This window comes from Scleropages formosus, chromosome 19 (assembly GCF_900964775.1).
Source record: "Scleropages formosus chromosome 19, fSclFor1.1, whole genome shotgun sequence".
NCBI lineage: Eukaryota > Metazoa > Chordata > Actinopteri > Osteoglossiformes > Osteoglossidae > Scleropages > Scleropages formosus.
Window position 1 is genome coordinate 21701484 of NC_041824.1, and position 16578 is coordinate 21718061.

Below are 16578 nucleotides of genomic sequence, written 5' to 3' on the forward strand. Positions count from 1 at the left end.
AAAGTTAAAATACACTTCTAAAATCCACATGTTAAATCTGAACATAACGGTATAAATTGAATAAATGATTATGATTTACACACCTGATTCCATTTACCTACTTGGTTTAATGAATACAACTTGGGCTTCACTTATTTTTACACCTGCACTACTTGCGTGTTTCTACTACACACATGATTTCCTCTAAAGCAACATATGGAATCGGTCATTACACACCTATTATGTCACATGAGAAACACTGATTCTCATTAAAAAACTATTTTGTGGTAAAACTAAGGGACATGAGAGCTTTGCACACTTTCAAGCGGCACTGTACATGCGTTAAAGTGGTATTAGAGACATTTTGGGGAAACATCGAGTGTCAGCGTGTGTACTGAACCACGACCTAAGCCAGTGTCATCCAGCCACAGCTGTATTGAAGAGTGGGGGGGGGGGCTTCAATTTATTATTAATGAGTGCAGGCTGTCTCGTTCGCACCCAGCCAATGATGCTGGAAGCACAAACAAATTGCCGCAAATTTGTTCAGGTAATTGCCTTGACTTTTTTTTTCCCACCTCTCTTTCTCCATTAATCTCTTCTGATTTTTTTTTTTTGGTCTTGTTTTGCTGACGCTGACATTTCAGTGAATTTTTTCAATAAATGATAAAGTTGTAATCATGGTCTTGCCTCTCCTCAAAGAGAGTGTGTCGGTGTTTCGTCTGCATCGGGGCATGAGCATGAATGCCGAATAAGCATTCATCACACGAACGCACCGCAGAGGCACTTCAGTTGAGGTTATAAACACCTAAAAGTTTTTAATAAATGTCTGAGTGCATTTTAAAAATACTATAAAGTGAGCAAATTCATACAGTTCGTAACGTCTCTTGCTCTCTCTCACACACACACACACACAGAGTAATTCTGCACACCAGTTGACTGCCTTATTAGAAGCATCTCTTTGAGCCAATTAATGTGCTCCTTCTCTCTGCCTCCCCATCCTCACATCCACATCCCAGTCCTGCACAGGCAGCCCTCCATGTGCCCTGCACCACTTATCTGCTTCCTCTTCCCCTTCTGCACCCCCACCCCATCACCTCCACCTGAGTTTGTCAACAGGCGGTTTCAGACAGATGTGAGCAAACACGGGTTTTTAAACATGTAGAGTGAAGCCAGATTAGAGTGGTGGGAGAGACAGGATGGGGGGTAAAGGAGGATGAGGAGAGAGAGAGCGCGAGAGAGAGAGGACGCACTGCTGCCTGGCTGACAAACAGAGGGTCCCTCCAGAGCATCGGAGAGGAAGGAGGAGAGCAAAAAATAGAGGGTGAGAGAACGGAAGAGAGTTTGATGTGAGAAGCCCTCCTTCCCCTCACACGCCCCCAAACAGGGAGAGAGAAGACAGGGGAGGGAAAAAAAAATCTATCCTTGGTTTCTTAGTATTCCTGGCGCCCCTTGCTCAGACTCTAGAGCAGACTGCAGCAGCGCCACAAAGAGTGACCCAGCTGAGTGCGATGGTGGATGGGTGGTCTGCAGCGGGCTGTTTGTTTAAGGCTGACAGGACTGACAGAAGCCCCTACGACTCTGCCTTAAACCCCCCCACCAGGGATTTCTGCTGGACAGGTCCCCCTCCCTCCTCAGCTCTCTCCTCTGCTCTCATTCCCTTCCCCACCTGCTATGATATGCGCTCTCAGCTTGGAGTGAAAACGCATCACCGCCATCGCCACTGCCCCCGCCACTCGCGTCCACATCGCGCCGTTCAGCATGCCACACAACATCCTGGATGCAAATCTGGGAAAAATAAATATTTGCACCAGCGTGCCTTCAGAAATAAAAGCCCCTGCTGGTGTCGGTGTACGACGAGTGTGTGCTCCACGAGCGTACAGGTGTGTGCTCGCGGAGGGCCGTGTTTGTGTACGCCGTTTCTCAGAGGAGCCCGATCAGACGAAACAGCAGCCAGTCGTGTCAACACAAAAGGCTCCGAGAACAACACTAATTAGAAGCTTCGCTTCTGCGGTCGAAAACAATTAAAAAATTCTGCCTAATTAACTGAAAAAGGAGTGGAAGTGATGTCACACCCCAGTTCGCCGTCTGGCTCACACACACAAACAGGAGCTCCTCTGTCACCTTGGATCTTCCCCGTTATGCCTCCACGCTCGATGTAAAGGTCACAGCTTGTACCCACTGTCACCACCTGTCACTCTTGCACCTCGTTCCTCCGCCATCGACCCCCCCCCGAGCCTCTCGCTGTCATGCGTCTCATGCCTCTGTTTAGGAGACAGATCAAAGTGCCAGTGGTTGTCAAGCTTTGAAGGTTAAGAGCAGAGCAGTGATCCCATGGCAGTAAAAAAAATGTACAGCCATTGTACTCTGTACAGTGAGCAGCAGTGTAAAATGAGAGTAAGTGGACTGTTGCATTAGTCAGAGGTTAATCCTTCTGGTCCGTATAGCAGTCGGCCAGCGAGTGAGTCGGTGGCCCAGAGGATCAGGAGATACAGCTGTGCTGTAGCTTGTAATCGGGACCTTCTGGCTCTGTCTGTCTCTGTGTGTGTGTGTGTGTGTGTGTGTGTGCGTGCATGTGAGACAGACAGAGAGAGAGACTTCACTGTTCAAAGAAAGTGTGCTGTTGACAAGAAAGTGGCCACAGCAACCTCAGGTGGGCAAATTTCACATATCGTTCACAAGACGAAACCAACTACACGGCACCAGTGAGTAACTGCTAGTATGAACTTCTTCCTTTTCTCCTATTCCATCTGTAACCTACAATGGTATAAACGGCGACTTTCAGAGGAAACTATTTTCCAGTTAACATTTTTCCTCACATTACTAGAGGTTTATGGAAAGATTGCTAGAACATGCTGATTTAAATAAAATAAAAAAAAAAACCACAACTGGTTCTTTGTAATGATTCATGGGTTAGGTGTCACCTTGCAGGTCTCTAAATTTAAACTAGTGGTTCGCCACCTCGGTCAAGACACCCCCCCAAGTGTCCTTGTTTTTTGCTCCAACTAACCACTTGATAAATAAGGCATGACCGGGCAGTCCCAGAGCGCTCATCTACATGTCACGTTATTAATTTTTCCGAGTAACAGATACTTCAAGCAAAGCACAAAGGCATCTCAGTTAACAGCACTAAAAGCAATACCTTTCCTTGAATGTGCCTGCATTTATATTGTACAAACTGTAATGTTTATTGCACTTATACTGTACCAACTATAATGTTTACTGCATTTATATTGTACAAACTAGAACAAACAGTACAAAAGTAGAATCACAAAGATCAGTCATGTATTAGTTTGGAAAAAATATAATCTGTAGCAAAGAGCTGATTATACAAAAAATATACACTTGTAGATCTATACACTACAGACACAGATATACGTTATACACACAACACACAAAAGTACACGCACACATACATACATTTAAACAGAGATGCACACAGATTATTGTTCTTTAAAGGATTTCTTACAACGATTGATGGTTAATGGCTGCTGGCTACATGAACCACATTAATAACACTTGCAGCCAGTGAGCCCAATTTGAATGTTCAAGTGTTTGATTTGAGAACTTGCAGGGTGTCACATTTGGACCCCCAATGAAGCTCTGTGAAGTGCCTCTGAGAAGTGTGACCCCCCCTTCCTTGTCTCATCCTTCCCCAGCCTTAGTTGAGCTCTTCAGTCTGCTTCAGTGATTCTGAACCCGGAACCCTTGCGCTTTCTAGACCCCTCTTCTGTGTGCCTCCTGCCCTTTCCCCTCCTCATAGCTTTGTGCCTTTTTTCATAACATCTTAGTCTGTTTGCACCAGTCATGCATGCAGAGGGTTTACACAGCGACATTTTTTTTTATTATTATAAATCGTACTATTTTCCAATTCACCCGCTCTGACTCGGGTCCAATTAAGCTTTACAAGTGAAGAAGCAAATCGGCCAAGTCCAATGCGTTCAATTGATGTACATACATCAGTCCTATCCTGCCAGCTATATGAACTTAATGGTCATCACCATAAAGCACCGTAGAACGTCCCTTTACAGAAACCCAAAGGCTACGTTAACTCAGCCCTCATGTTTGACCCCACCGTGATACACTCGATTAATGCATTTCATTCTCGATTCCTTGTACTGAGTCACCAAATCCCTTTTCTTTGCTGTTTTGCCTGTTTTCCATTTCACATCTGTCCCTGATTTTCATCTGAACGGATTCCCCCCACTAACTCATTTCCTTTTATCCATTTGTCGACTCTCCTTCTTCCACAATTTTACTCTCTAGGCTCCCCTGCAATGTTCAAGCGATCACGCTATGCATTAATGAATTCTCAACATCTTTCCTCGTCACGGCAATTACACACACACACACACACACACACACACACACACACACACACACACACGCACGCGCGCAGATATTTTCTGTTTTAAAGAGATTCCCTTACATTTACAACTCCAGAATAAAGACAAAGGAAGAATTATCTTGAATTGTTGTAAAATGTAAACAACACCAGCACTACATTTTTATTTTGTCCCCAAAGTCATTTCAAGTCAGTCAGATGTGTCCCCAAAGTATCTATATAGCCTGATGATTCCATCTGTTTGGGGGTCTTTTCTCTGATTTCTCTTTTGTTGTATTTCACCAGCACTTGATAATAAACAGTCGGTGAGATGCTTCGACACACAGGAGTGTTTCCACTACTGATGACAGTCATAGTGTGAAGATGTGATGGTTCCCAGTGTCACTCAGCTCCAGTACGAGCGCACTTCCCATCCTGCAGCGAACCTGCACCCAAAACCTCTGACGGGGCGAGAGGCGGACGGCACCTTATTACCAATGAGCGGCGGGTTAACGAACGGTAAACTTTAATCAGAAATAATTAATAATTCATGGCCCGAGTCCTTGGCATCTTAAACACTTCCACACTGACAGCCCAAAATGAATTATTCAACGCTCACTTTCACTCAACACACCATCTTTGTTTTTATATCAAATTGGTAAATATTACATAACACTTTGAGGTATTAATCAATGTGAATAAATTTTTGCTTGGTTCCGAAATTTAAAAAAAAATAATAATAAAAAAAAAAATCTCAGCTTTAGCTGGTACATTCTCTGGGATGTTGATGAAAAGAAAGTATACATAAAACATGGGTTACAAACACTACAGCAGATGGGCTTGAGAGTTATACTGTGAAAATACAATGAGCTAAGTTACCGTACCAAAACCAAAAGGTCAGTCCTCAAGAGACACGGCAACTACTTATCATTTGTTAATTAAGTTATTAAATGAACAGGAAGTCCCCTCTAAAGTAAAATAAACATGGTGTAGATGGCACTGAGAAACACACCTGGAACAACACAAATAAAGACCTGATCTGTCGAGTGAATCTGTTCCACCCATTTTAAGACTTAGATGTGTAAGGGCCGTGAAAAATCAAGATCAAAATGAGACAAGCAGCAGTGTCTGTCTGCCAGGTGAACTGTACCTGCAGGTGAAAACGGGTGTTTAACTCTGTTCCAATCACATGGTACATCTAGCCATGCTCTGAAGATCCTTGGGAAGGAAAAAAAAAATCCCATCTATGGCTCTATAGCTCAGTGGCTGGTAGAAAAAAACTTACCAATTTCAATAAATAAGAAAAGCATTTTTGAAGAAATGGATATATGCACACACCTTTTAAATTATGGTTAAAAATATATCTCTCTCACTGAAGACCATCTTACAGTGGGGTTGGATATTCATTCGTAAAAACAAAGCAAATAGCAGCAGACCAAGCTGCACGAGTCTTGACATTTAGTTCTTGCACAATAATTCTGCTTGAATATAGTCTGACAGGGCAGGTTTAACCAACTATAAATTTTGCTAGTGAATTATGCTGTGGATCTGTGCGTGCCGTCCAGCAGAAGACACAGTGCTCTGTGCTCGTATCCGCACTAACCCCAGAAATGACAATAAAAAACAACACCCGTCTCCTAATAGCAAAATATGGCAATAAACTTTAATGTATTCATCACCTTAACTTGAACCCATGCTCAAAAACCTCAACATTAATTAACCTTTCAATTTAGAATATCATTATGTTCTAATAAAACTGCCATGTGACTCGTACCTATAGACTGGGTCTCGGAAATAGTGCACTACATATTTTTCTTTTTTACATAAGTTTATTTGTGTTAAACTTATTCATGATCAGATATGCTTTACATTACTTCTTCTGTCCTTTTAAATGCAGAGTTCAAAAACAATTGCATAGCAATGTCTTTTGTGACTGTTCCAAAAAGAAGAAATTTCAATGTTACAGCTAATTATTTTTAAAATTTCATGTTCCTGTGTCCAGGGTACCACAGATAGAGTCGGTAAATTGTAATATTAGCATACGCAGTACTTTGTAACTCAAAAATTGGAATACAATATTGTTTCGACTCTATAGGGGACCATTTGTTGTGGGAATCGGATCCCAATCTCCCACATGAAATGCATCGTCAATAGGCCAGGGACATTTAATAAGGCTTCCAGCAGTACTACGGTGCTTCCTCCAGCTCAGAGGCACTTACCAATGCCGCATCAGCCCTACATTGAATTACGCTGAGAATCACAATTCTCAAAATACATTCACTCAGTCCAATACCATATTTTCGTTGGGGCATGAGTAGCTGCCTATAGGACTGATGACGAGTCCCTTGTCCAAGCCAAGTTCCCACGTTTTTAAACAAATTAGGCCCTTATTACTTCTGACAACCTGAGCAAAAGAAATAATATCCATGTAACACAACTGTCCACTTAGGCAACGCATAAACGTCTGAGACGAGAGAATTAGACCTCAGTAATCTAAGCAATGTATCATTAGAAATCACGTAATTACTAAGAGGTGCACTAGGAGCAGTTATTGGCAATAATGTGGAAGAGTTAAAAAAAAAAAATTAGATAAATACTGTACTATGTAGCCATGTGGTTTTAAAGCCTTGCATCAATGAGCAGGTCAAGTTTGGTGCAGGATAATGGAAGACCAAAGGTAACATTTTACAAATTTAAAAAAATAAATAAAATGCACTCATTTTATTACTCTATTTGCACAAGTAATATAGATATTAGAACTTTAGAGAGTAACAATATTATAACGAGCATCAAATCAGCCCTGATCACAGATATAAAATAAATTAATGACTGCTGCCATAGGATATCTTTATATCTTTGGCATGTTCGAAACAGAACATGATAAAAATGTTAATTTGAATATTTGCTAAGAGACCACTAATCACTACATTAGGTATAAATGGTGATGATTTAATAGGGTTTGCTTAAGAATAATATTTAAAACAACCTCCCTCTAAACAGGAGTTTCAGAGGGAGGTTTAATGAGGGTTCTGTCATTGAATTTGTCACAGTTCCTGCTGATTTGCATTTCTCTTAGACATACAGTACGTGATTAAAGAAACATTTTCAACAACTGGACATCTCATCAAAGGCTAATCAGGCCATTTTTATTATTAGTAATACTATTAGCAGTTGTTGTTTGGGCCTTAATTCAAAGTGATTAACAGAGTTCGATCTGTTTGTACAACTGAGTATTTTATTAGAGTAATCCAAGTATTTTGCTTCTCAGTACTGCAATGGTAGCAAGGAGTGGGACTTGAACCAACAATTTTGAAGCTACAGGCTTATGCCTTTAATCAGTACACTCCCTCCCTTTTCTATCCCATTGGTCTTAAACAAGCCCAATTCTCTCAGACACCAGAAATTTCATGGTAAAGGCTGGTCCAGAAAAGCAGTAAGTTCACAGGTACATAGGCTGCAGGGACAGGGAGAAGAAAGAGCAATGCTGACATGGTGGCAAATGCAAACGCCTGTGGAGATGAACAGAAGCAGACATGGGAAGCACTGAGCTGGTCTTTGCAGAGCAAATCCATGAATTACATCTGTGACTGTGGGGGGTGAACGGGGGGGGGGGGCTCATTACTCTACAGAAAGACAGACAGACTAAAAGAAAGTTGGGTGAGAGGAAGATGGATGGACAAGGGAGAGAGAGGAAGTATAATTCCTGGATAGGCGTGATTTATCCTCAAAACCCATGACAGCCACTGATCATAAGTCACCCGATAATCGCTTCCCATAATTAAAAAAAATCCTTCATGTCTTGTTCTCCTCCCCTCTTTCTCTCCACCTAGGAGGTACAACATACTGAGGTCACAGACATCGTCCGTATTGTTACTCATCGCGCCTCTGGAAACCGTGGACGCAGCCATGAGAAAAGGTGTGAAAGAAATGGTGAATGTTTATAAATAAAGACAGAGGAAACATGCAAGAGGGTAGAATGGAGGCAAAGCGGGGACATGGTCAGGGAGGAAGAGCTGATATGTTGATCAGACGGTATGGAGACAGTCCTCAGGGACTGCGAGAACAGAAGACAGGTCAAACGCTGCCCTCTGACAGGAAGAACATGTGGAAGACAAAGGGAGAGACTGAAGAAGATTTTTCAACCGGAAAATGAGGTTTTTCCTTTCATGAAGATAAGATGAGCCCACAGAGGAAAGAATACAAAGTAAAGCAAAGTAAATACAAAGTACAGCCATCACACACCTGACACACCCTAAACCCCCCCAATGAAGGTGTCTACATGCCATGCGCTGCAGAGCGATCACTGCTGCTCCAGCTTGGGCAGCCTTCATTAAGGTCTACAATTAGGATAGAATGCTGGTACTTCCTTCGTCCTGTTTAGGCTAAAAAAGCTGAAATGGGAGTCACTCAATGGTACCAGGAATAGCAGAACCATGGCACAATAAGGATGTGCTGCACTGATATATCTCCATGAGAAACATCACAACGTATTTTGTTATGGAAACATTTAAACCCATATTAAGAACCGAAGGTAACATAGAATATTCAAGAAATGCTGCCAGTATCTTTATTATAAATCTTCCTGGAGTATTTTTGTACACCTCTGGTACATAATGAGGACTATGTGCCTAGAACAAGGGGGACACGTGTTAACATAGAGACTCGGAGAGACTCCCACACCCATCTACGACCACTTACAGTGCAGGGTTCATACATGAGGTTCTGAGCGGTTGATCACGGTGGAAACAATTACACCTTCATCGGTCATTAACTAATCATCCCCAAGCAGAAGTGATCTAGAAGCCCATACAGAACTACCTGACAGCCGTGTAGGAAACAAGGAAGAATGAGAGAGAATGGTAGCCCGAGAAAGCAAGAGAGAACATCATGTAATTTAACGGAGAGCATTTATAAGCGCTGTCCAGAAATAGACAGAAAGATAGAAAAAGATGGATGAGATGAGGTAGAGTGACACAAGCAGACAGATGTATTTTCAGTGCTAGATATTACAGGTATAAGCACAGTAATAGGAAAATAGATGGATGACCTGGCAGACAGTTACTCTTAAACTGTCACAGAATAATCACGAGAAGCAGTTGTGAGAAATATAATAGTGTAATGCCACAAAAAAAACAAGCCGCAGAACTCTAATGTAATTGTAAACGTAATTAGCAGTGAGAAAAAATCAGTAACTGAATATGGCAGAGTCTAAATTCCAGTTGTTTAGCCATAATATGCATTTGTTTAGTGTTTATAAAACCTGAACCTGCTAACACACTGAAAGCCATCATATGGAGAGTTTGTGTGTTTGGTTTAAGAGTCTCAGTGACTGCTTAGCGCCTGTTTGGCAAGGGAAGAATTGATCCCCACATCCACACACCCTTTCTCAGACAGTGTGCTTCACTCGTCATTCCCCTCCCGCTCCTTCCACGCTCCACACACACTCATCCATCAGAACACCTCTCCTACTCGTCCCTCTTCCACTGCACATACCGCCACACCTTCATCCCTACCAAGGTTTACTCTCATCATGGGCGCATTTTGGAAATGCCAATTTGAAACTCGCTTTTAAATTCACATTTAAGAAGTTTAATTGCTTCCATTGCCCAAACTATGAACCTCACAGGCTCCAGGAGTTTGATCCGCCTCGTTGGTATGGGGAGCAACAAATAAGATGCTACAGAAGTGAACTGGGGAGGGTACTTTTTGACATCCCTTTAGAGGGTGGTGACCCAAGAGCAGAGCCGATTGGAGCTGGTAAATTATTCAGCCCGCGTGTCTCTCCCTGCTCTCCAGAGGGGGCTGGGCCGTGATTGCTGCGAGCTGATTGACTGACATTTGCACATGAAAATACGCTTGGTTACTCCCCAAACACCAGCGCTGTTTAAGAAATATAGCAGAAGGGCCCATTTCCAGGCCTTGGAAGCAGATGGGTGGAGTTTGGTGTCATTGTGGCCCCGCTGGAACTACTTCTGGAACGCCGGCATCCCCGTCAGTGCTACGTGCTCCTGCATGCTCTTTTTATACTTGAGAGCCTACAAAAATACACATTATTATCTATCCAAAGGGAGTATTTACTTGTTTTTAAATCAAAATGTGTTTTTTGGATAAACAGTGAAAATTAAAATCTAGACTTGCAGATTCATAAATGCTTTCCCAAATAATTGGTATCACACAAATATTTTTTCAAATGTACTGTATAAATACTTCACCCTAAGCTTACGAAGCTTCACAGCACAGGCATCTTGATTGGCTGTTTATTACAGGTCATCCTGAATCTCTCTGAATGACTTGCAAATGAACTCTGGAGTCACATTTAAAATCAGATGCTGCACTGACTGCATGTACCTGATGAGTTCTAACAGATACTCATGAGGGAAGATTAATCATAAAAGAATGATCAAAGCTCCAGGAATACTTAAAATGTTTTGTAATTATTAATTACAATAAATTATGAATTCACTTGACTCAAAGCCAACTCTCATCTCAATATATGTTTGGATTCATGTGTTAATTGCTCACCAGCACAGTAAATTTGGTTATAATTCACCTCCAAGACTCATCCTTTTTCTGTCATGAAGGTCCTAGAATAGGTTTCTTCAGTTCTTATCCCAGCGGGCCTGCCTATAGGCAGGTTTTTATTCTACCTAAGTATTTAAGCACTCAAACTAATTATTTAACCAATCTAGTTTTCTCTCAAAATCCATGGTTGATAGCTGTTTAATGAAAGCTTTCAAACTTCAAACTGCTGTAGCCTAGTACTACCTGATATGAAAATCCCAGAATGAGGTTTTAGTTTTCATTTATGAAACATATTTTCCCACGTTTACAGTGAGAAACAACTGTTATTATAGTTATTCTAAAATAAATTACTTTGTGTTGTCAAAACATAGTGACTGCAAATATTTTTCAAAAATCAAAAACTGTCCGACATGAAGACTGTACAAAAAGAAATATGAGTATAGAAATGGTAAAATGAGACAAATTAACCACAATTTTCATTGCAAGAAGATTTACGGCCGTGAGAAAAAGACTAAAATTATAAAATTATAGCTTTCTTGAGAGGAAATGATTTGGCTGAGCCTTAATGGTGGACTTCTGGAGAAGGGAAGGTGGGAGGGAACAAGGGAGGGAGGGAGCTGAAGCAGTGGAGAGTGAAGCAACCTTCGGTATGCTTGACCATATCTCTGAGCTAGAACGTGGGGGTGGGGGAAATGGACAGCAAGAGGAAGAAAGCAGAGTGTGGAACATCGGCCACATGACAAATTGTGATTAATAAATGTGGTCCTGGGTAGCAGTGTGGAGCTGAGGTTATTAATAGAGAGAATTAGGGTAACTGTGCAACTCAATCTGCACACTGTCACTCTGCATCAGGTCCCATAATCAGAGCTTAATGAAACAGCACAAGCAGCGACGGGACGCGTGATCGCCATGCTCACACACGCGTGCACGCACAACATGGCCACCCTCACATTGCTGTATTGCTACAAATTCCAACACACAAATGCTGGGAATTACACTTACCCAAACTGTGATACATATTAATGCCAAGAGACACTCACGAAAGTATGTGCTAATGACATACTAACAAACAGCAACCACAGATTTGAAACGTTATAGCAGAAATCTGAAGCAAAACACCTGTATCTCCCGTTTCATGAACTTCAAAAAACTTAAAAGAATTAAGCTTAATACACACACACACACACACACACACACACACACACACACACACACACACACACACACACACACACACATTTTCAGAACCGCTCGTCCCATACGGGGTCACGGGGAACCGGAGCCTACCCGGTAACACAGGGCATAAGGCCAGAGGGGGAGGGGACACACCCAGGACGGGAAGCTTAATACAGACACGTTCAAACTAAACATCAAATTAAAGGTAACCATCAGTACAAAGTATTACGACTATACCTACAGACTGTCAGATGAAAGGTAGATCTTTTTCTTTTTTACTCTACACTGCCATCTCAAACTCATGTTCCTATTGACCATATTCAATGTGCAGCACCATCAATGTTTGTTTCATGGTATCTGCATTTCCTTTTATGGTCTCCATCCTTCTCATGCACAACGTGGAACTAAGATTCACTGCCAGTGTCTCATAGCTCAGTTCTTCTTTCTGTCCTTTGAGCCTTTGAGGTTTGGACCAGGTCATGTGTGTTTGTCACCAGTAATTTCATTTGAGGTTACAACTTATCCACAATTTCTCCCCCTCTCAAAGTTAACAAGGCAGTCCTCTCCCCTCTTTGGGCCATGACCCTTCCACACTATTTCCTATGAGTCCTCGCACCCTTTTGACCTCTGTATGGATAATCATATGAGCCCTGGGCGCACCCTTCACCTCCACAGGATTACACAAATTACACAAGCCACGCCTCCTTCTTAACCTAAACATAAGTGGCATCAGCACAACACTTCTGAGATTTAACATTATTAACATCCCATTGTCATCTTAAATTGATCTTTATGTGCCTCGGCCTTTTCCCAAAAACTAATTGCCTTATGAATTGTTACATTTATTGTGTTTTATGTATATGTGTGAATGACTTAAGGTTTACTGTTTTATATGATTAAATTTCTAGGTCCTTACCCACTGTTCAACATGCTGGCCAGCTGATGAGTAATTAGAATGAGGAGTGAAAAATACGCCTGCTAAAGAAAGAATGAAAGAAAGAACCAAACAAACAAACAAACATAGAAACCATCAAGCTGAAAGGGAGTGTTGGCTGCCCTTCCACAGCTCTGTGCCTGGGAGAAGCCCCCAGGCTATAGACTGTTCTGCTTGCTGGCCAGCCAGCTGGAACCCCACCCCCTGTCCTCAGCTAACAATGCTTCTTAAGTGTAGGAGGAAAGAGAAGCCCTTCATGGCTGCATGTGTCTCCATCCCTATCAGTTCTTAATGACTATTCTCTCACTTTTACACACTCGCCACCTTCAAATTGCTAAAAATAAATATCTCCACTTCCTCTCTTTATTTTTTCTCCCCATCTATAAATGGAGCAGCAAAAACATCTAATCTTGACATCTTTGCTAAGGCAGAGGTATTTATGATCAGTGACATAATATATGAGTCGGGGGGGGGAATTCTGAAAAGGTTTTATAACCTAGACAATAAATTGGGTGCTGGGTAAACACATTTACACTCTAAAGCAAGTGAAACATGCTACTGCATCCTTGCACCTGCATAACTCAAACTTGCCCCCAGATAATAATGAGGAGAATGACCTGGGAACATACCCTGACACAGACACAGGCGCAGACTTCGGGAGGGAGGGGGGGTGTACGGAGAGAAACGGAAAGCTCTGAGACATGGCAATTTCAATATTAATCAGCTCAGTAATATTTTAACAGGCACTAAAAATCCAATTCTCTGTATATTGTCTCAGACTTCTGGCAATGATTCAGCCTCCTGTAGACGTCACAGTAGAGGAGCAACAACGCTCTCCTTCTGATGGCCCAGACTGACTGATCTGACAATTGGGACTGACACAGTGTTTAACACATTTGTGTGTCAAACAGGCATCCCTGACTCTCAAAACAGAGTCAATTCTCAATCCATCCCCCCCATCTCTGCTACACTCACAGCCACCATCCATTTCACAGCACCTTTCCAAGAGCATTCACGTCTGGATTTCTCATCTCCTCCCATATCCTTCCATATCCAGTCATGCAAAGTGCGTAGGTGAAATGGAGAGTCAGAGAAAGAGGACCATCGATATGTATTCCCCCCGCCGCCACCTCTCCCATTAAAGTTTAAACACACAGATGTGTGATTAAGCCCAATAGAGCAAAAGAGAGAGGGGGAACGGAGCGAGGACGAAGAGGAAGATTCACAATGAGTTTCCCCCTGGATAAGCACCGATATTCTAGCATTATTAAACCCATCAGAGGCTGCTGCATTGTCATTCTGATCAGCGATCACTGCAAGTTAATTGTACAAAGATCTACGGCGCAGTCCTGCTGATGCTTCAAATCATGCTGAAGATACTTCAGCAAGGTGTCTGGGGTAAATTTAAGTCTTTTGTCCCTGACATATTATGACACATTCCATCTCAGGAAAACACGTAAATACGAAAACTTGGTGAACTAATGTTTGACACATTTTAACTGAGCCATTCTCATTGTTGGTATAACTCACCTGTTCACAGCAGTTTGCACAATTAGGTACATTTGTGGATAACGTTGTTCTTGTAGAAAGTGTGAATCGAATTACCTGAACTCTGATGTTTCAACCTACACTATACAGGGATGTAGTACTAAATGACCTTTACCCACCGGTGCAATATCTGACCCAACAATATAATCAGTCACTAATGATTAACAAAAGATATTCATAATAAAAACCCAAACCAATGTAATTTTGAACTAAGAAAAATGCAAGGCAAGGTTTTGAGCACCAATAGGTGAGATATAATGGAGAAAAAGTGCAGGAGACCACATGGAGCTGAGGTAAAACAACACTTATGCTCCTGGACCTTGGTCCTTGCCAAAGAAGAAAAGTGTTCAAACTGAAAGAACAAGAAGAACCATCCAGGACCAAAAAAGATGACAAATGACAAGGACTCGAGACACCGACCGAAGTTACATGTTCTTAATTTAGCCTGTTTTTACTCGGTCGATGCCTTGCCCTCTCGTTCGTCTTCCATTTGTCACGCAGGTAACACACACACATACACAGGTCTATCCACGTCGTAAACTCTCGGACGAGCGATAAATTCAACAGGAAAAACCAATAAACTGAGAAGGTTGATAACTACGTTCGTCTAATTTTACAACTAGAGAGGATAAATGAGGAACAGCACCACGAGACTTTATACAAGTGAAGTACTACTTTAAAGAAAGGAGCCCAGTGTTACTGTATTTCTCAGCGTCTGCGGGCCAGACAAACGGCGCTTTTCCCTCGAACCGCCCGCCGCGGCTGCGCGCGCTAGAAGTGGCCCAACACCTGTACATTCGGGAAAGCGTTTTTAAATTATATGAAAGTTTAAAACGGCTCACAAAACATCACAACTGATGAAAATTAATAATGGTCAGTATATTTAAACGAATGAGTCGAAAAACAAACTTGGACAAACAGTCACCATGAAGAATGTGAAATATCATGTCCTGAAGTCATACCTCACAAATCTTTGCGTCCCGCGGATACGGCGCGTGTTAATTGGCGAAGGCGGGAAAGGCGCGCGACACAGCGGTTGGGGAAGAGAGAAGGTGGGGGCGGGATGTGGTGGCGGTGGTGCTGGCTGCTGGGGGGGGAAGCATCTGCAGATAGAAATCTCACAGGTGTCCGAACGGAGACCCTTCGAGACGAAGAACTCCAGCGTATACATTTACATTTATTTCCAGATTATATAGTCACGACAAGGATAAAGGAGAAAAACTGTCAAATGATACAATTTTTTTAAATTAACCTTTTTTTTCCCGCGTGCAAGATACAAATAACCGACTGAGGTATAATTCGGATTAACATACAGAAAGAAAAAGCAGGAGGACGGGGAAAGCGACCGAATCAGTCTTTTTTTGTAGTGTTACTTCACTTGTCCGAGTTCGCCGGTCTCCTACTCGGGCGCTGTGGGCTCCCACCACGCGCGGCGCCGCGCGGCTCGGCTCCACTCAAGTCACGCGGAGATCCTCGCCACACGCGAACAGGTTACCGGGGGCTTCGGCTCATCCGCAGCGGGAGGAGTGCGGTACAAAAACCATCACGGTCTACAGCGAACGAAACACAAAATCGACGCAAGTGCTTCACTTCTGAAATGTAGTAGAGGGGATTTGAATAAGGTGAGACGCAGCCTACCTCACTGACAGCTCATTTTTTATAACATCTATGATCTTTCTTTGTAGAAATCGCCCGTGCTTAGATGGGCACTTGTTTACTCGGGGAAACGAAACGCTGAGGTAAACGCCAAAGAATAATTGGTAACAAATTATGAAGTAAAAAAAGTTTCATGCGTCTTAGTTATGATGCCGGCGGCGGTTTATTTTTCGTTACGGAATATTAGATATTCATTCATGCATATAAAAAACTGACCTACGCTTACAAGATAAACCGTGTTATAATCTATTTTTTCATACTGTTAAAAATATCGAAACGTTTGAGAGAATATTTTAATTAATTTCTACCACGTACCAAGTTAGTAGCAACGCGAAACAATCAGTTCTGATAAGCTTTCATGCCATGTACATGTGCAAAAACTGAACAAAATATTTTAAAAAATAATCTTGTTGAATTTGCCTGCCTGGTGTCACTTTTCCAA

General features: G+C 42.2%; 1 protein-coding gene across 1 annotated transcript in view; it reads right to left on the reverse strand.

The window, feature by feature from the left end:
- Positions 1-15510, reverse strand: part of LOC108939069 (ATP-dependent 6-phosphofructokinase, muscle type-like) — a 48396-nt gene extending 32886 nt beyond the window's left edge. The window contains exon 1 of the mRNA XM_018760193.1: positions 15443-15510. The gene's annotated coding sequence lies outside the window, so the exon portion shown is untranslated. The remainder of the gene's footprint in view (positions 1-15442) is intronic.
- Between the last annotated feature and the right edge of the window lie 1068 nt (positions 15511-16578).